The sequence below is a fragment of the Ziziphus jujuba genome, chromosome 8, assembly GCF_031755915.1.
Source record: "Ziziphus jujuba cultivar Dongzao chromosome 8, ASM3175591v1".
NCBI lineage: Eukaryota > Viridiplantae > Streptophyta > Magnoliopsida > Rosales > Rhamnaceae > Ziziphus > Ziziphus jujuba.
In genome coordinates, this window is record NC_083386.1 from 907,674 (window position 1) to 929,832 (window position 22,159).

Consider the following 22,159-nt stretch of genomic DNA (forward strand, 5'->3'; position numbering starts at 1 on the left):
TATTGACACACCTGAAAAGTTGAAGCATCGACCCTCAATTTATGAATTCATAAGCCAAGAGGTGTGGGATGATTTTGTACAACAAAGGTTGTCGGATAAATTCCAGGTATAGTTTTATTTAACGCACGGTACTGTTGTATTAAATTGTGCTGGCATTATTTATATAAAAATTAAAATTTGTTATGGTGACTTATGTTATTTGGGTTTTCTAATATGTTTGTTTATAACTTTTGTAGGCATTAAGTCAAAAATATTCGGAAAAACGGCAATTAAACAAGTATCCGCATAGGATGGGTGCAATGGGCTACGCGAGATTAGAAAGAGCCATTGTATGCAATTTATTTTTATTTACATTTAACCATAATAATTTTGTCATTGTTACTTGATCAGTTGCATGCATTATTAAAATTAATTTATTTGTAATTTTGAAGCAACTTGAAAGAGCCACTGAAGATTATGTAGACCGAGATGACCTGTGGATACGGGCACGTATGGGGAAGGATGGAAAATATGAAAATGAAGAAACTGAACATGTAGCGGAAAAAATTGTGAGTATTGTATTTTATATGAATATTTGTTGCATATATTATTATTTAGTTCATTATTATATAAACTGATATATTCAATCATTTAAACAATATATTGTAGAATGACTTAAAGAAGAAGGCAACAGAAGGAGAAATTCGGCCTTCACCTCCTGTGGATATCCTAACACAAGCTTTGGGAAAAGAGGAGTATGGAGGTAGGCTTAGGGGTCGAGGCAAAGGATACACAGTGAATAACTTTTTCCATACTCCTAAGCCGAGTTCACAAAAAAAGACCAAGTCAGAGGGAAGTGGAAACAATTCAATCTATGAGACGCTGCTCAAAGGTCTGATGGCGATCGTCAGAAATTCAAGCAGCAGCAGCGCTGCCCAAGTTGATGCGCTTATATCGGCATGTGGTATTCAGATTCCGTCACTCGCTCATCTAGCCGATACTGTTGCCGCTCCTGGGACCCAAGTCGATGATGTTGTTGGTCTAGGGACCCCTCCAGCCGATGATGTTAATGCTCGTGGGACCCAAGTCGATGATGTTGCTGCTCATGGGACCCCCCCAGCCGATGATGTTGATGCTCCGGGCACCCAATCTACATCTTGGATTGATGCTCCTCGGATCTATCCTGAGGTGATTATTTATTTATTTATTTATATATATGTATGTATGTATGTTTAAGTGGGTTATTACTATCTATATAGCTCCCATGGTTGAAGGGTCTTACCTACTGCCATGAGGTCATGGGATCGAGTCTTTAAGTTGAAGGAATATTGTCATGTGAACATATATTAATCTTTTTTCTTTTTTTTTAAACTTTGCAGGGTGTAAAATGCAATCTTGCACAAGGCAATGTTGCCCATATAGTAGCACGTGGCACTTTGGTACCTTCGCTGCCAACGGATATGTGCCATGGTGTGAAGCTAGGTGCAGCAAATTATAAGGTAACTGTTGATGACATTATTGATGGATTTGCACCTTTGCCTATTCCGTCATTTGACATCATACGTGTCGGTGATGCTGAAGGTGCATTTGTTGCATGGCCAAGAGATCTTGTTATCTTGCCATCTGAGGAGGTATTGTTCGATGCAGCTATATATATTAATGAAGTTTAAAATAATTTCATTTTTGTTCTATTTTAAATGTTGTTTGTTGATATTTTGTAGGGAAGCTCGAACAGGTCAAATGTTGAGAATGATGAAGATGATAATGTTGATCCCTTAATCGTTACCCCAACGATCCGAGAGTTGCTACGTCGGATCAAGGACGTCGATAGCGATCATTTATGGTTTTTTAATATGAAAAAAGAGATCTTTGGGGAAGAACAACAGTTAGCCATAGCGAGTAGCGATATAAACGATTTTTGTTACATGCAAGAATTATCTTCCGAATGCATCTCATTCTACATAAGGTAAACTAAATTTGGATGTCTTTATAACTAATTCTTTAATTTAATTAATTAAACACTATAATTATTTGTAATCGGATTATGTAGGCATTTATGTGAGGGATTGACGGGCTCCTTCGAAGGGAAATATTGCTTTGTTCATCCGGATATTATTGCTTCGGTTGGTCATCAAAACCCTCATGAACGGATATCAAATATATTGAGTAGATGGCAAGATGCAAGAAATAATCAACTATGGTTATTTCCCTACTGTGCAAGGTAATATTGTGTTAGTTTTATTGAATTATGTTATGAAAATATTCATTTCGAGAAACATCATATTAACTAAAATATTTATTGGTGTTTTTAGGAATCATTGGATGCTATGTGTTGTTGATTTATACAAAGCAGTAGCATGGTTTTTTGATTTTTTGAAGACTCATAAGAATATAATTGATAAGGATCTAAAATCTTTGATCGACGAGTAAGTTAATTAATAACTCTAATATTTTTACTTAATTGTTCTTATATATATTGGATTTGTACTTTTGAAGCTATTGTATAATCTTATACAATATTTATATTTCTATATAGTTCCTTCGTTGCATGGAACCAAGGAAAGACATTTGAAAAGAAACTTCGGTGGCAAAATACTAAGGTAATTATTATATATAAAAACTTAGCATTATTAGTTGTTAGTTAATTTAAATACTTGTATATATTCGTATCTAATATTACACATAATTTACTGTTTGCAAATTTAGACACCGATGCAGCCCGGGAATACGGAATGCGGTTACTATATGATGATGATAATGCGAGATATCATTAGGCGCAAAGTTCCTCCCCGGGACTTAAGAGGAATGATAAATTATTATTAATTTAATGATTTCATCATATTTCTATTATGTAATAATTAATATTTATGATTATTTTTATATGTATTAACATAAGTTTCTCATGTTCAGTACGAAGGTGTCACTTGGTTACAAGCTGAAAATGTCAACGAATTTAGAGATGAATGGGCAACAGCGATGATCACAAGTATCTCAAACCAATGAATATATATATATATATATATATATATATGCATGGTAGTGAAATAGCTAGATTTTGTTAATAGCTTTTGTTTGTACATATAAAATATCGTAGACAAATTTGTGAAAATCGCTCATAAGGTAGTATTTGTTTTGCATGAACTTTGGTTTCAAACATACCAATTTTACAAAATTTCAAACAATATTAAAAATAATTAAAATAAACGATGAACAGGCGACGCACAATATGCTTCAGAGTCGCCTGATACAAATAATGCAAAAAAAAAAAAAAACCATCACAGTTATGTGCTTCAATATTTTAACAGATTATTTGATGCCAAAAGTAAAACAGATTGATAAATATTTTCACAAAACCAAAGGAAAAAAAATATTTAAATAAAAAGTCAATAGGCGACGCACAAAAAGCTTGAGGGTCGCCTGAGGGAAATAAGAACAAAAAAACACAAAAAAAAAGCTCTGTGATGCTGCTTAAACATTTTCACTTGTTATTTAAAGTTGAAAGAAATCAACTATTTAATACTTCGAAAAAAATAAAAAAACAAAATTTCACAATAATAGGCGACGCATAATAGTATTTATGCGTCGCCATATATCAATAACATATTTTCTAAAAATTTATTTGAAAAAAAAAAGCATTGTGAAGCAGCTATAACAGTTTCACTTGTTATTTAAAGTTGAAAGAAATCAACTGTTTAATACAAAAAAAAAAATTTCACAATACTAGACGACACATAATTGTATTTATGCGTCGCCATAAATCAATAATATATTTTCTAAAAATTTATTTGAAAAAACAAAAAAAAAAAAAACAGCACTATGAAGCAGCTATAACATTTTCACTTGTTATTTAAAGTTGAAAGAAATCAACTGTTTAATACTTAGAAAAACACAAAAAAAAAAAATTTTCACAATACTAGGCGACGCATAATGGTATTGATGCGTCGCCCTATATCAATAACATATTTGCTAAAAATTTATTTGAAAAAAACAAAAAAAAAAAAAGTACTGTGAAGCAGCTATAACATTTTCACTTGTTATTTAAAGTTGAAAGAAATCAGAAAAACACAAAAAAAAATTTTTTTCACTATAATAGGCGACGCATAATGGTATTTATGCGTCGCCATATATCAATAACATATTTGCTAAAAATTTATTTGAAAAAACAAAAAAAAAAAAGCACTGTGAAGCAGCTATAACATTTTTACTTGTTATTTAAAGTTGAAAGAAATCAGAAAAACACAAAAAAAAAAATTTTCACAATAATAGGTGATGCATAATGGTATTTATGCGTCGCCATATATCAATAACATATTTGCTAAAAATTTATTTGAAAAAACAAAAAAAAAAAGCACTGTGAAGCAGCTATAACATTTTCACTTGTTATTTAAAGTTGAAAGAAATCAGAAAATACAAAAAAAAAAAATTTTCACAATAATAGGCGACGCATAATGGTATTTATGCGTCGCCATATATCAATAACATATTTGCTAAAAGTTTATTTGAAAAAACAAAAAAAAAAGCACTGTGAAGCAGCTATAATATTTTCACTTGTTATTTAAAGTTGAAAGAAATCAGAAAAACACAAAAAAAAAAAAATTTCACAATAATAGGCGACGCATAATGGTATTTATGCGTCGCCATATATCAATAACATATTTGCTAAAACTTTATTTGAAAAAACAAAAAAAAGCACTGTGAAGCAGCTATAACATTTTCACTTGTTATTTAAAGTTGAAAGAAATCAGAAAAACACAAAAAAAAAATTTTCACAATAATAGGCGACGCATAATGGTATTTATGCGTCGCCATATATCAATAACATATTTGCTAAAAATTTATTTGAAAAAACAAAAAAAAAGCACTGTGAAGCAGCTATAACATTTTCACTTGTTATTTAAAGTTGAAAAAAATCAACTGTTTAATACAAAAAAAAAAAAAATTTAACAATAATAGGCGACGCATAATGGTATTTATGCGTCGCCATATATCAATAATATATTTTCTAAAAATTTATTTGAATAAACAAAAAAAAAAAAAGCAATGTGAAGCAGCTATAACATTTTCACTTGTTATTTAAAGTTGAAAGAAATCAACTGTTTAATACTTACTAAAAATTTCAAAAAAAATATATGATAATAGACTAAGAGGCGACGCACAATTCTTCTTGTCGCCTGATATAATTAATAAATCTTTTAAAATATTTTTTTCAAAAAAAAAAATGTCATGCTGCTTAAACATTTTCACTTGTTATTTAAAGTTGAAAGAATATCAACTGTTTAATACTTAGAAAAAACACCCAAAAATATAAATTTATTCCCTAATGGGCGACCCATAATAGTGTATACGTCGCCTTATATCAATAAAATATTTTTCGAAATATTTAAACATTTTCACTTGTTATTTAAATTTGAAAGAAAATCAACTGTTACATACTTAAAAAAACGCAAAACAAAAAACAAATGTTACACTAATAGGCGACGCATAACTGTGTTTATTCAGCGACTTTAAATCTTATGCGTCGTGTGTGTTTGTTTCTCGCGACTTCTTGATGACAACTTTTTTTTTATGCGTTGTCGATTGGTCGAATTTTTACTGACGTATTAACCTCAGAGTCGCGGTTTTATTTTTTTAGACGCATTTATCTCGTAGCGTCACTAATAATGTGTCGCTAGAGCTTATTTTTCGCGTAGTGTATTTATGGAGAATTCACTTTGAAGCAACTATTCCCTAGATACACAATTTAAAAAAGACCTAAAGTTAGGGATTTATCAATAGGTAACATTGCTCCAATACCTAACCAAAGGGCTACCGTAGTACCAATAAAAAATATGGTTGTTGCTACTGAACGACGAAATGCGTTTAGGAATTTATTAACATTCTCCAAAAAGGGTACTGTTAATAACCCCGCAGGTATGGAAACCATTAAAAGAACACCAAATAATTTATTGGGCAATATATGAAGAATTTGAAACATGGGAAAGAAATACCATTTAGGCAATATCTCCAAAGGATTTGCAAATGGATCCACAAGTTTGCCAATCATTGATGGTTCTAGAACCGCTAAACCTATGATGCACGCAATAGTACCTAAAATTACTACCGGAAAAATATATAAAAGATTGTTAGGCCATGCGGACTCTCCATAATAATTATGCCCCATCCCCTTAGCCAACTTAGCTCTTAATACAGGATCATTCAAGTCAGGTTTTTTTGTTATTACGATAGGTGGATTATTCTAGATCCATCCCCTGAAAGAATCGGACATGATAATTTTTCATCATCCGGCTCGAGCACGAATCAAACTAACCAAATAGATCCATATAAAAAATAAAAAAATTGATATGGCATCCATACTATATGAATGATTCTATGTAAGAGTAAGAAAAAATTTACCAAATTTCCTTTTTCAAAGCTTTAACAACCATCCATTGTAAGGAATTTAGTTCTTACAGTTAAATGCTCAATACCCAAGTAGGCTTACAAGTCATGATCAAGTGCTTTCTGGACCGTCTCAGACCTTGCAATTGGACTTTATTCCCAAGAATATCAAAACTTTTTTATATACAAAGGATTTACTTGTTACTAATCTAGTTTAGCCTCTAATCTTCTTATTCTTCTTTAGATCCCTTGTTTCACTCCGATAGTATAATAAATCAAGTCAATGTAGAGGAAATGAATACATTTCCATACTACTAAGTAAGTGAAATATATAGAACATACTCCGGGATTATGTCACATCACTTCGCTTATTCTTTCTTCTGGATCTCACAAAGCCTATTCATACATGACATGATCGAGTCTGATCATAAAAAAGATTCTCTTCAAATGAACTAGCCTATACCTCTATATGGGGCTTACATGGTGGTTGGAACAAAGACACATTTTTTTATTTTAGTTGTGAATTCAAATGTGGCAGAAAAGGGCATATATTCTACACGGCCCAATCAATAGTTCAAGCCACATAATCCATTTTATCTTTGGAAAATTCACTTCAACTATGAGTGTAAAAAAAATTAATAATAATACATTATTACATTTTTGCAGAGTTGAAGAGAAATATCCAAACACATGTCTTATTCGTTTCAATAAGACATATTTGTAGCAACGAAATACTATTGGTCCTACCCCAATGGATAAATGATTGATTAAAAATAGCTGTGATATAATATTTTTTTTGTATTATTTACATTATAAATTACATTACATTATATTATAAAGGGCCAAAAATCCCTTGCTTACGTATAATTAGGAAGTGCATTAACATGAATACGGCAATAAGAAGAGGTAATACAAAAGTGTGTAAACTATAAAACCGAGTCAAAGTGGATTGTCCCACACTAGCACTTCCGCATAATAACTCCACCAAGGGCGATCCTATTACAGGAATAGCTTCCGGCACACTTGTTATAATTTTTACTGCCTAATAACCAATTTGGTCCCGAGGTAAGGAATAACCAGTTACACCAAAAGATGTGATCAATACACCCAAAACCACACCTGTAACCCAAGTCAATTCGCGAGGTTTTTTAAAGCCGCTGGTGAGATACACATGAAATATGTGCAGGATCATCATTAGGACCATCATATTGGCTGACCATCGATGAACTGATCAGATTAACCAACCAAAGTTAGCTTCAGTCGTTATATATTAAACAGAAGCAAAAGCTTCCATAATGGTTGGACGGTAATAAAAAGTCATAGTAAACCCTGTAGCTACTTGTACTAGAAAACAAGTAAGTGTAATTTCACCTAGACAATAAAAAATTTTGACATGAGTGTTAGAGAATCATGGAAAGTGTTAGCCATGAAACATGCAAACCCGAGACCAAGGTAAGGTAAAAGCTGAAATGCCTTGGCTGAAATCATTAACCTAGTTTGTTTCATGCTTGGCTTGTATTTTAATTCTAGCAAAGTATGTAATCTAGGCTAGATAAGTTTGTGCACAAAGACACCAAAATATGTTGTTTAAAGTATACTAGCTAAATTAAGGTTTAAGAAAAACCAAGCACCTAGATGACATGGAAAGCACCTTGGTGACAAGGATGGTGACATGGAAGCTACTTGGTGACATGGAGCTTCACCATTCATGATGTGATTCTGCTCGAGCCCGCTCAACCCATAACCCACTAGGGTGCTGACCCAACACGGATGAAGACCAGGCCAATCACAAGAGCTCAAATTAAGAGATTTAAGGACAACCTAGGAGAATTTATACAGGAGGTAATCAATTCTCAATAGAGCTTGTCCATTCTTGAAGATACAAAGCCTATTCTAAGCATCCAAGTGGTGGAAGCCGATACGAACCTGGGTAGCAGTTTTGGTGCAAATATGGACAACGGGCAGCATGAAATGGTTCCAACTCTTTATGGATTCAATACATAGGTCTAAGAGGATATGGAATCAAGTCAAGCCAGCTTCAAAGGCATTCAAAAAAGGGTTGTACGGACAGCTTCAAATTTGGCCTATTTTTACTGTATTTTGTGCTGGTTTTGCTCTATTTTACTGAGTTGGCTTTTTCTCTTTCTTCCAAGCAAGGGAAACGTGTAGGACTTCATGGTCAGGTTATTTGGCATCCTAAAAAGCATATTGAAGCTGATTTGGAGCTCAATTTGGTCAAATAATTGTCAAAGTCAACTTAGTCAAAAAGCTACTATTATAGTATCCTAATTTGATTCTACTTTTTGTTTTAGGAAATTACCATTACTTTTTAGTTTTTATTTATTTATTTTCTGGAACAATAATTTTAGGAAAGTTATTATTTTATTATTTTCATTGTAAATTAATTAATTCCTAATTCAAAATAAAGAAATTAATTAATCCAAATTATATTAGGAAAGGAGTGAGAATTTCGGCCACCATAGGAAACTACTTTGTATGGCCGGTTTTCCCTTTGTTTTTAGGGTTTTATTTCGTGGCTTTGTAGTCTATTTAAAGGCTTATTTTTCAATAAAAATGAAGCTTGAATTTGATACAAAAAATTACTTGTGAGATTGAATTCTCTTTGTTCTTTTGAACACCTAAAACATCATTAGAGAGTGAGTGTTTTAGTTTGACTTATCAGTAGGACTTCCATCACCTATTGTGGTGACTTTCTTATATACCAAGGTTTCTAATCACAAGTTGGTTAGGGGTCAAGGTGACCATTTGAACTTGAACATAATTAGATCCAGGCTAATATAATACGGGTTTAGGAGCAGGTTGTCCTAAGTTTGTATGAATTCGGCCTCTATCTCAACCAATGCATGGAAGGACATGTGTCATCATGCATGAGGACTACTTCATCATGAAGCAACTAATGAGGCAGCAACACTTGTCAACCAACCATGATTCATGTAGCAAAGTTACTTTACACATGTGGTTTTGCTTCACCATGAACGACTTATTTGTATTGGTCCTTAAAATCGGTCATGGTGTGCTTTCACACCTATTTGTATGCTATAAATATGTATTACATTTCAATGAATGAATATATTGTTCTTTGGAGAAATATAACTTAGTTTCCGTTTGAAACCAAGAGAACACTAAAACCGGCCTTGTTACAATTTTTTCAGCACCTTATTACATGAAAGCCGAGATACACCTTCACTCGAAATCAATTTCAATCCTTCATACCTTGTTTTCTTTTGATTAACCTTGCCCTCATTCTTTCAATGAGGAAGAACATATTTTCTAGTTATATCATCTGCAAGTGCCTTAATCTCAAGACGTTCTTCGAACCAATCATAGATTTTATTGGGATAGGTAAACAGAGCAGACCCCCCCCCCCCCCCAAAGAACTATATATGAGAATTTCATCTCGTACGGCTCAAACAGAAACACCAAAATACTAGTTCTACTGGATATGTGTAATAGAAAGTTAAGTTCGAAACTTCTTAATCCTTTAATTCAATCATTCCTAATGATACAAAAGAATAAAAATCTGAAAGTTCTTTCTTGTGGTTATAATGCTAAAATATCAAGTCGGCTCATTTATCTTTATGGTTATGATTATAGGCCTCTTAAGTCTTCTTTTTCCCTATTTTATAGTTGTTTTTATTGTGTGTAATGCGCCTTTTACTACTGTTTCTTTATTATTGATATTGATAGGAATTCTCTCGTTAAGACCCTATGAATCGGTTAAAACCCTAGATTCATACCAGAACCATGATGATTCAATAAAACCTTTCTTTATAAACTAATTCCAAAAATCCCTTGAGTAAGAACTGTTGGATTATCACTTATTTAATGAATAACTAGAATGAATAAAAATCCAACGACACCCTTGTCCTTTGATCAAAATAAGTGTAAATAGGAGTTTGAAAAAATAAAAATATTTCAATTTATAACTTCTAAATCTAACTCTTTAAAAAAAAAAAAAATGGAAGTCCGGACACGTGGTCTGAATATTAAGGATGAATCATAGTGCTAATAATACGTCGGAATCTATTTCCTATATTCTATGCTTCAGATACTAGAATGAATATCCGATGAAGTAAAACCGTCTCTATCAAGATGACAGATGCATTCTCTATACTATCCATAGGATCAATTATAACATGTCACCCACTCATATTCTGAAACTACAGAAACAAAGACATTTCACAATCGAACTACCAAAATAGAACAGGGTAAAAATTAGAGACCTAAATGCTTCACTTTGTATTGAAAAGCTAGTTACTAGTTCTTGTGAATCTAATTCATTCCAATTCCATCGAGTAAAATGGAAGAATTATAAATCTCCAAAATAATAGATAGGAATACCGCAAAAAGGGCCATTGCGATACCCATCAAAGGTGTAGTTCCCCACCCGGGAGCTACTTTATATCGGGTTTACTTGTAATTTTACTGGGTGCACCTTATATATCGCTTTTAGGCAACCCTCCCAACAACTAAGAGATCCATTCAAGGAACACGGAGACTAGGTGAAGTAATGAGCCTTTCAATATTGGGAGGCTCATTACTTTCAATTGAGATAATGAAAAATCATTTCACCTTTTTAGTTGGAACTTTAGGTTGTTCTCGAAAAAAGATAGCAAAAAAAATTATTCCTAAAGTTGAGACTAAGAGGAATGTATAAACCAATGCTTCCATAGATTCGATCATGGTTTACATACAATTATAGCTTCCATAACTATTTATTTAGGATCGTCTCTCGAATAAAGAAAGAGCAAGAGTCAAAGAAAAGGTAGTGATTCAAATCAAGATTTATCTACTCACAAAACTAAAAATGAAAAATAACAAAACATTATTTTATCAAATTACTTGTCTTCTTGTAGTTGGATCTCCAAGTTTTTGGAATACTCTAAATTCTACTTGAGCATCCAAATCAGGGTCAATACCAGCAAAAATATCTCTGAACAAGGTTCTGGCACCATGCCAAATGTGTCCGAAGAAAAAGAGCAAAGCAAACGAAGCATGTCCAAAAGTAAACCAACCCTTAGGACTACTACGAAAAACATCATAGGATTTCAAAGTAGCATGATCTAATTCAAAAATTTCACCCAATTAAGCACGTCTAGCATATGTTTTCACAGTAATAGGATCACTATAACTGACTCCATTGAGTTCGCCGCCATAGAACTAAATAGCTACACCTACTTGTTTGACACTGTATTTCAATTCTACCATTCTAAAAGGAACATCGGCTCTAACAATTCCATCTCCGTCTACCAAAGCAACCGAAAATGTTTCAAAAAAGTACCCATATGACATAAAAAAAATTCACGACCCTCTTTATCTCTAAAAATAGGGTGTCCTAACCACCCAACAGCAATTCCATCCCCATTGTCCATTGAGCCCACTCTGAATAATCCCTTCTTTGGTAGATTATTGCTGATGTAATCTAAAAAAGCTAATTTTTCAGCAATTTTAGACCAAGCAATTTTAGACCAAATAATTCAATCGGGGTAGTTTCTGAACCATACGACATCATTCCAACAACCACAAAAGCTGCAAAAAAGATAGCAGTGATACTACCGGAAAGGACGATTTCAGTATTTCCTATACGTAATCCTTTGTATAGATGTTAAGGAGGATGGACGCTAAGATGGAATAGACCCGCCAATATGCCCACGGTCCGTGCTGCAATATGATGGGAGGCTATTCCTCCCAGAATAAAAGGATCAAAACCTTCCACACCCCACGTCGGATTTACAGATTGTACCCTTTTGATTAGTCCATAAGGATCGGATACCCATATTCTCGGACCATACAATCCTGTTACATGAAATGCGCCAAAACCAAAGCAAGCCAGCTTTGGAAGAAAGAAATGAATTCTAAAGATTTTGGGCAAATCCAAAGAGGGTTTTCCTGTACATTCATTATAAAATATTTCTAGATCCCAATATACCCAATGCCAGATAGCTGCCAAAAAGCATAAGCCAGAAAACACAATATGTGCACTGGCCACGCATTCGTAACTCCAAATACCCGCATTCATTATAGTCCCCTTTGTGATACTCCAACCGTCCCATGAATTGGTTATTTCTAAATGAGTCATGAAGGCTATAACAAACATCCTTTGTCTCCACATTGGATCAAGAACAGGGTCAGAGGGATCAAAAGCCACTAATTCTTATAGAGCCATCGAACCTGCCCAACCAGCAACTAGAACTGTATGCATTATATGGACAGCAAGCAAATGACTGGGATCATTCAATACAACGATATGAACATGATACCAAGGCAAACCCATGGAAATACCCCTTTATCAACGAAAAATAGACACTATGTAACTTTATTGCATTGGAAAAAAAAAACTATATTATAGACCTTCCCTTTTGAGTGGATTATCTCGGGGAAAGGATTAATATTTGTTTTATTCTTTTAGTAATAATGGAACAATTTTGTTTGTAGGAACAAAAGGAAGTAGATCTATTCTACACCCGATAAGTACCAATACGCAATGGTAAGAGGTTGATACCTTTTATATAAGTGACTGCATTTATTTATTTATTTTCATCATTCAAAAGACCTATTTGAAAGAATTTTCCTTTAATATTTCTGTCCTCCTTTTTTATAAACTTATTGATCTATGGATAAAATAGGATAAAGAACAATATTATTAGGACAATAAATACATTGTTACGCTTTCACATCAAAGTGAGCTATAGTAATTAATTTTTATTTCATTTAATGCCTATTGGTGTTCCAAAAGTTCCTTTTCAAAACCCTGGAGAGGAAGATGCATTGTGGATTGACGTATAGTGTGACTTGTTAGATAAATTTGGAGCATGAAATACAATGAAGCGCAATTCAATCTATTTTTTAGGGGCATATACAGATTAATATTCTTAATTATAATAATTTATAATTTATGGTTGGCTTGGTTAGACCAAAAAAATGAAATATAATATTAATATGCAGGCTCCGTTTAGGGAAAAAAAAAAACCAATTGTTAATATATTTATGATTACCACTTATATCATATTTTATTTATAAAGATTTTCCACTTATAATATATAATAATGATATATAATAGCAATCTCAAACTGTTAATCAATCAAGTAATGTGATGAATGCATTGAATATTTACTATTTGGCGGGAGACATGGAATATAAAAAAAAAAAAAAAGGGAAGTCGTAGCAAAAAGATGTGGTATTGGGGCATTTGTCCTATATCTACAAATCTAAATTAGGCATATCTTTACTTGGCGTGGAGCCTAAACCTAAAAAAAGTTGAAGAAGACCGTTCAGGAACAAAAAAATTACATCATGATTTGGATTGGATCCTGATGAAACAATACATCAATGAGAAGTTAATAAGAGCCCCCTTTTGTTACAAGTTAATAAGAGCCTGCTATTAATTCATCTTTACCCTTGCCTATGAACCTCCTTTGGTTTTTTGACTGACTCCATTTTTGTCTTTTCCAATCCGAAGGGAAGAAGAAAGGAACAAAAAAAAAAAAAAACAAAAAAAAAAAAAAGAAGTTGCTAACTCGAAATAAAATTATGAAAGATTTCCTTTCAATTTCAATCAATCAATAATCACTATAATAATAATAAAAAATATAATGATTTCTAACTATATTTAGTTTACACTTTATAATAAATACAAATTGCTGTATAGTATTTCATTTAAGTATCTCGTATGATATTGTTGCTACAGCCATCACATTTCCATTTATTAAAAAAAAGAAAAAGAAAAAGAGAAGGATAGGGATTAATCACAGATATTTGATTGTATCTCTATTCTTCTTCACCCCCCCCCCCCCCCCTCTCCCACCATCTGACTAACTAGAATGGAAAAAAAAAAATGAAATATCAATGCATCTGGAAATAAATGATTGATCTCTATCAATAAACCCGCTAAAGACCCGCACCATAGAGTACTTACTACCGGTGCCACGAAGAGGTATGTTTTTAGATATCGCATTGAAAATCCTCCTTCTTTATTCATTATTGTAATTTTATTCTAAAATGTATTACATAATGGTAATACATATATGACCCGATGTGTATATGTAGTTAACGACTGACCACTTGTATTTGTATGTAGAATCCCTAATTCAAATTGAAATATACAACTTGACTTGAAATGTACAACGATTTAGTACAGTAGTCAGTACAGTAGATAGTCAATATTCCTTTTCTTAAAACAAAAAAATAAGTCCCTTTTTACTTCTACCTGAGAACTCCCAAAAAATATTCTTTTTTTTTTTTTTGTACTTTACAGAGGGTTTTATCTTTATTTAATACGTATATGATATAAGTCTTTTATTATTATATGTTATATGATATATGAGACAAAAAATAAGGAATAGCAAGATAGTTTGTGTATATTAATGGAAGAAATAAAAATGTGGAAAGCAAGATAGAGATTCTCTACAATGACACTAGAGGCCAATTGAAAGGGATGTAGCACAGCTTGGTAGTGCGTTTGTTTTGGGTACAAAATGTCACGGATTCAAATCCTACCATCTCTACCTATTACTTACGGGTAATAATGAGGGATTAGTTGAAATTGATTAAAATTGGATATACAAAATCAATCTTTAATTTTATTATATTTTTTATGATAGTATATACATGCAAGACAAATTGGGTCACAAAATTATTTTTGTGATAATAAAGCGCTCTTAGTTTAGTTTGATAGAATGTGGGTCTCCAAAACCCGATGTCATAGGTTCAAATCCTATAGAGCGTGATTCCATTCTTGTTCTTTGTTCGGTTGAAAATTACACTGAAATACTTGAACAACAATCTTAATTTGACCTCCTGTAGATTAAAGAAAGAGAAAGTAGGAGGTCAATCAAAAGAAAGAGATGTTAATTAATCAAGGTCCAATTGATCACCACGTCTATATTGTAAATATGCAGTTATGAATAATCCAGCCAAAGTAATAGGAATTAGACCTAAGACAATTCCAAATAGAAAAAAACTTCAATCATTTCAATTTCTTTGAACGGAGAAAAGGAGAGGTAATATATCTATTTTATCCTTAAATATTAATCCGTATTACCCTTGAATCTCAATGAAGAGTTGGAAATTGCCTGGGTAAGGAACTATAAAATATATGAACTACAACATAAGGGTTTTTTAAAGGAATGGTTCATGCAATTAATTTCAAGTAAGTCGTATCTTGTTTAGACCGATAAATAGAGCTAAGGTTATAATCAAAGCTACTAGTAGAAAACCGAAATAACTAGTTATAGTAAGCATGAAGAGGATAAATTTAGATACAATATGTTTTTTTTATACATATGTTTATAAAGCACTCCCCTAAGTTTCCATTTTTGAAAGATACAAGGATAAGTAAAAATACCAATTGAAATGATAAGTTCAATTGAAAGTTTTTTATTCAGCAATTATTATAATTATAGACGGTACTGACAAAAATAAAGTAACATAGGTAAGAAATCAATTCATCATCTGGGACATCTATCCCTCCTGAAAGTTGGAATCAACTGATTCCTTGAGCAACTCTTGAGTCACGTAAACTAGTAACTAATAGAATAGTAATTAGAATACTAATAATCAATCTGTATCCATAGTATATAGATATAGAATATTAATTATTATTATAAATATTTTGTTATTATAAATATTATTAATATTATTAATATTAAAGTAATAAACTTTGTTGTAGAACTTCATTCAAAAAAAGCAACTTTCTTTGAATGACTATGGAAAAAAAAATGAGAAAATAATTTCTAGTTTGATCTTGTTTTATTGTATTGACAAATCCATTTTTTTTCTTAGAATGATAAGTGACCTTATCTTATAATGAAAATGCCTTTTATTTATGTTTACTTTAAATTGAAATTGAACTTATTAGATTCAGTAGTAGGTTCATCCACATAATCTCTCGAATGAAAAGAAAAAAAGTCTAGTATGATTAGATCACTCAAAATGGGGATTTACATTTTGTCTTTCCATATTACACAACCCCATCCTTGTAATTAGATCAAGAACGACCCCTTCTTTTGGGTCTAATACAACACCATTGTGTACATTGTGAGTATTTGTTTTTATTTTTTTCTTTGTTATACTATCTATTATTGTTACTTGTTACTGGATGACTAACCAACTCCTTAAAATGAAAAAAAAAAATTCCAAGAAAAAACATTTTCTCCAACCAAAAAAGTATTTTTTAAAATGGAACATCTAATTGAATCCTGAGAATATGATAATCTCTTTTATAAATTATTTGAAACCAAGAAACCGTCAAATTCACAAGCACTACTATGGGTACTATAGGAATTTGAGGTATTTTCTATTGAATAGTACATAATTCTACATGGACAAGCAACAAGAAAAGAAAAAAGAAATTATCTAACACTTCATTTTGATACGGATTGTGAAATTTCGTTGCTGTGTTGGAAGAAGGATAGCTATACTAATTTGGTATACTCTAAAGACACTCTCGGTACAATATTGACAATCTCACAAAGAAAAGATTCAATTTTAGTAAATGGAAATTTACTGATTTCAACTTTTAGGGGATCGATCCCCCTTTGATTGTACAAGAATATACGGAGCTTAACATGTCTGGAAGCACAAGAGAATGTTTTTTTGCTGATATTATTACTAGTATTTGATACTGGGTCATTCATAGTATTACTATAACTTCCCTATTCATTGCGGGTTGGCTATTCGTCACCACCGGTTTAGTTTACGATGTATTTGGAAGCCCTCGTCCAAACAAGTATTTTACTGAGAGCCAACAAGGAATTCCATTAATAACTGGTCGTTTTGATCCTTTGGAACAACTTGATGAATTTTGTAAATCTTTTTAGGAGGCCCCAATGACTATAGATAGAACCTATCCAATTTTTACAGTGCAATGGTTAGCTGTTCATGAACTAGTTGTACCTACCGTTTCTTTTTTGGGATCAATATCAGCAATGCACTTCATCGAACGATAAATATAATCCAAATCATAGAGCTATGACACAATCAAACCCAAATGAATAAAATGTTGAATTGAATCATACCAGTCTCTACAGGGGGTTATTACTCATTTTTGTACTTGCTGTTTTATTTTTCAATTATTTCTTAAATTAAAAAAAGAAAAAGAATAGTAAAAATATAGCAGGAATTCTCTTATCTCATTTGGAAGGATATAATCTTATAATTATCTATGGCTGTTTATGTCTCTAGCGTGACCCCCTGATGAAATGTGGAGGAAAGTAGGAAAAATGGCCAATATTACCGGAAGGATTCCTCTTTGGCTAATAGGTACTGTAACTAGTATTCTTGTGATTGGTTTATTTACAGTTCATATTCTGGATTAGATTCATCCCTTTAGTAATCAGATGAACCGAGTTGTAGACGTGACATGAAAGCATAAGAACTCAATGGTGCCCCCTTGAATCAAACAAAGAAAGAGGGGGTAGGCCCATTGAGTTCTGAATAATCATAATAGTTTATCATCTAAATGGAAAAAAAAAAAATGGATCACTTTTCCTATGTTTCAAAAAACTCCATTTCATTTTTTTTATGATGTTTTTGGAAAACCCAGTTCATTACTTGATTCAGAACATCTGTTTCTTGATAGTATCTGGCGATACTTTCAAAAATTAAAAAGAAATCACTCTATTTCCTCTTTTTGGATGACACAACCACAATTATATCTATTTTTTTTTAATAAGTTTTCTAAGCTCATTGAAGAACCACAATTATATCTATTTTTTTTAATAAGTTTTCTAAGCTCATTGAAGAAGTTCTATTTGCTCACTCACTAAAGTTTCCTATATTTTTTGTTTGTCCACTATCACTACTTATGTTCCTCTCATTTCTTTTATACTTTGGTTTCTATTCTACGTTTATTTATCTCTTAATTTTTAGTATCCAATCGGATAGAAAACTATTGATTCATTCTATGACATTGAAATCTGACAATATTGACATAATAATACCGCTCAATTTGGATTCAAAAAACAAAGAAATAAAGAAGAGGAGTGTAAACTCAAATAGTCTTCTTCACAGTATGCACACTAGGAGTGTGGTCCAACTCCTGAACTCGGGTAGGAAAAATATAAAAAACAAGAAGCTTTTTAGAACTTTTTTGATCATCCATAATTACATAACATAATTGGCAACAAAAGTTGGATTCTTTTTAGTGCTTGGTGTGGATAAATCTTCAGATCTAGAAATTCATTTAAGATAATTGAACCTTCTTAAACTGTTTCTTTTTAAGAACCAAAAATATTTGTGCCAAAATAACAGATGCCAAGAAGTGAAAAAGTCCTTGGACACATAATGGATATTGAAGTACTATTTCCCCATCCCCCTGACCAAATCCACCCACATTAGGATTGCTCGTTACTGGTTGATCAAGTTTGATGGATTCTTCCTCTGAAACAAGGAGTTCTGGTCCTGGAGGTATAATATCAACCACTTGATGTCCATCCGATGCATCCACTATGGTTATTTTGTATCCCCTTTTTTCTTTTCGTATGATTTTGCTTACTATACCCGATGCTGTAGCATTATAAACATTATTATTACTCTTGCTTCTGTCGGGATAAATCTGACCCTGTGATGTGATTCCACCCGAGCCCGCTCAACCGATAACCCGCTGGGGTGCTGACTCGACACGGATGAAGACTAGGCCAATCACAAGAGCTCAAATTAAGAGATTTGAGGATAACCTGGAAGTATTTATACAGGGGGTAATCAATCTCAACGGAGCTTGTCCATACTTGAAGATACAAAGCCTATTCCAAGCATCCAAGTGGTGGAAGCCGATACGGACCCGGGTGATGGTTTTGGTACATTTTTGGAGTCCGAGAAGCATGAAATGGTTCCAATGATTTATGGGTTCAATACATATGCCTAAGAGGTCATGGAATCAAGTTAAAGCTGCCTTAAATGCAATCAAAAAGGGCTTGTACAGACAGCTTCAACAATTTGGCCGAATTTGCTGTATTGCTTGCTGGCTTTACTGTATTTTACTGTATTAGCCTTTTCTTATTTTTCCAAGCATGGGCAACGTGTGGACCTTCATATTCAGTTTATTTGGCATCCTAAAAAGCATCTAGAAGCTGATTTGGTGCTCAATTTGGTCAAAGATTGGTGAAAGTCAACTTAGTCAAAAAGCTAGTATTATAGTTTCCTAATTTGATTCTACTTTTTGTTTTAGGAAATTACCATTACTTTTTAGTTTTTATTTATTTATTTTCTGGAAAAATAAGTTTAGGAAAGTTATTATTTTATTATTTTCATTGTAAATTAATTAATTCCTAATTCAAAATAAAGGAATTAATTAATCCAAATTAGATTAGGAAAGGAGTGAGAATTTCGGCCACCATAGAACTCTTTATTGTGTGGCCTGTTTTACCTAGGGTTTTTAGGGTTTACTTTGTTTCTTTCAAAGCCTATTTAAAGGCTTATTTTTCAATATGAATACAACTTTGATTTGATTAAGAAAATATTTGTGAGATTAATTATCTCTTTGTTCTTTGAGAACACCTAAAACACCATTAGAGAATTGGTTGTTTTAGCTTGACTTATCAATAGGTTTTCCATCCCCTATTGTGGCGTCTACATTATACCAAGGTTTCTAACCACAGGTTGGTTAGGGGTTGAGGTCCAATCCATTAGAACTTGAACTTAATTAAGATCCGGGCTAATATAATACGGGTTTAGGAGTAGGTCGTCCTAGGTTCGTATCATTTGGTATCAGAGCTAAGTTTTGTTCAGGTTTGATCTATCCTTATTTGTTCTATTTGTTTTGTGTTATTCTGCAATTTTAGCATTAGGTTAAGGTTGCATCCATCCCATACACGTTTTGCATCTTATAAAAAAAGAAAAAAACAATTTCATTCCTAGTTGAATTAGGTTTCCTAGTTTTATCGTATTTTTGTTTCCTAATTTGTTGGTTGTCTTTTATCATTGTTCTTGATAATTTTGGTTTTTGTTGATTTTCCTTTGATGTTTTAGTCTTAGAAATTTGCATTCATATATTAAAAAAAAAAAAAAAGAGTTTGCGGCAACATTAAAAAAAAAAAAAAAAACTGCACATTTGTGTTTATTTGGAGGTCACGGGTTTGGTATTTGTTTTGGAGTTGGAATTGCAATTTTGGTAATTATTCTTGCTACTGCAGTTGTTTATGTTCTGTGAGCGAAAAAAAAAAAAAAAAGAGGTAAAGCCGAATAAAAAAAAAAAAAAAAAGAAAAAAAGAAAAATTTTTCAGCTTGTTGGAGTTTGATTTGTTTGCTGGGAATTTGTTGGAGCTGCTGGTTCTTTGTTTATTTATTCAATATTTGAATTACTGGGAAATTACTTTTGCTGCTGGATATTTGGATTTTGGGTGCTTAAATTATTTGGATTAAAATCAGTTAAAGGATTTGATACAAAACTTGAATTACAAAGAACAACAACCAACAATTATTTTATTTTTTTGTTCAATTTGATTCTTGTTCGTATTTGAATTTGTTTTCCTGGAATTTTATTCTTGAACTCATAATCTACTACCATCTGGTGCAGTTTTCAAAAATTCCAACGTTTTCCCATTATTTTTTGTTTTCTTGTCTAGAAAGCCGAAAAATTAGGATTTGTTGGATTCTTTCGGTATTGCCTACTTTTTGCTTACTATTTGTTGATAAGTTTAATTAAAACATACTAGTGATCTAATTGCTGTTTTGTGAGTATTTTAATTAGAACTATGAGATAACTCATTGAGTGGAAAAAGGCAAGATTGTGTGAGCTTAAAAGAGGGTAAAAGCCGAAACTAGTGTGCAAACACTAGTGTCGAGACCTTGTTTGAGTGAAACACGTGAGGGAATGAATATTGTGAGGATTTATTTTATTTTTGTAGTATTTTACTAACATGGCAGATTCTAGAATAAGAAGAAGAGATCCACCCTTGAGGATCAATGAGGAAGAGTCCGTAGCATTCCATGGCAATGTCCGAGCTACTGGGAGCGGAGACCAAGTGGACATGAGAGCTGTTTTGGAGTCAATACAGTGGGTTAGTGCTCAAGTTGAGCATGTGAATCAAAGGATGGGAAGGCTAGAAGTTTCCCAAGGAATTCCGAACACAAGAAATAGGCAAGAATTCCATGGAGGACGAGGAGGTCGCGAAAGATCGAGAGAGGAATTTGATGAGGAGCCATTCGGTGGAGACTTTGAGGAAGGTATGGACGAAACTTTTGCTGTCCAAGATAGAGATGGCTGTGGAAGATATAGGAGGGAAGAAACAGATGACAATCTTAGCAATATCAAGATCAACATCCCACCATTCATGGGAAAAAGTGACCCCGAAGCATATTTGGAGTGGGAAGAAAAGATGGAGATGATATTTGACCGCCATAATTATTCGGAGGCTAAGAAGGTGAAATTGGCAGCAATGGAGTTTGGACATTATGCACTCCATTGGTGGACCAATGAGCAAAACACCCGAAGGAGAGTTGGTGATGACTTGATTACTACATGGCGACAAATGAAAGGAGCCATGAGGAAGCGATTCGTACCATCACACTATCATAGGTTGCTGCATCAAAGACTTCAATCTTTATCGCAAGGACATGGATCCGTGGAGGATTATTAAAAGGAGATGGAGATGCTTATGATGAGATTGAACTTGAATGAAGATAGGGAAGCAACCATGGCAAGGTTTCTTGGTGGTTTGAATCGTGAAATAGCCAATCAACTAGAATTGCAACAATATGTGGAATTGGAGGAGATGTTGCATGTGGCTACTAAATTAGAGCATCAATTCAAGAGGAGGGGTGTAAGATCATGGTTTAGAGGTGT

The 22,159-nt window shown here is 32.7% G+C and overlaps 1 non-coding gene across 1 annotated transcript; it reads left to right on the forward strand.

The window, feature by feature from the left end:
* Nucleotides 1-15,029: 15,029 nt before the first annotated feature.
* TRNAW-CCA (transfer RNA tryptophan (anticodon CCA)) lies at nucleotides 15,030-15,103 on the forward strand. The gene has a single exon. It is a non-coding gene; the product is annotated as a tRNA-Trp (tRNA).
* The last annotated feature ends 7,056 nt before the right edge of the window (nucleotides 15,104-22,159 follow it).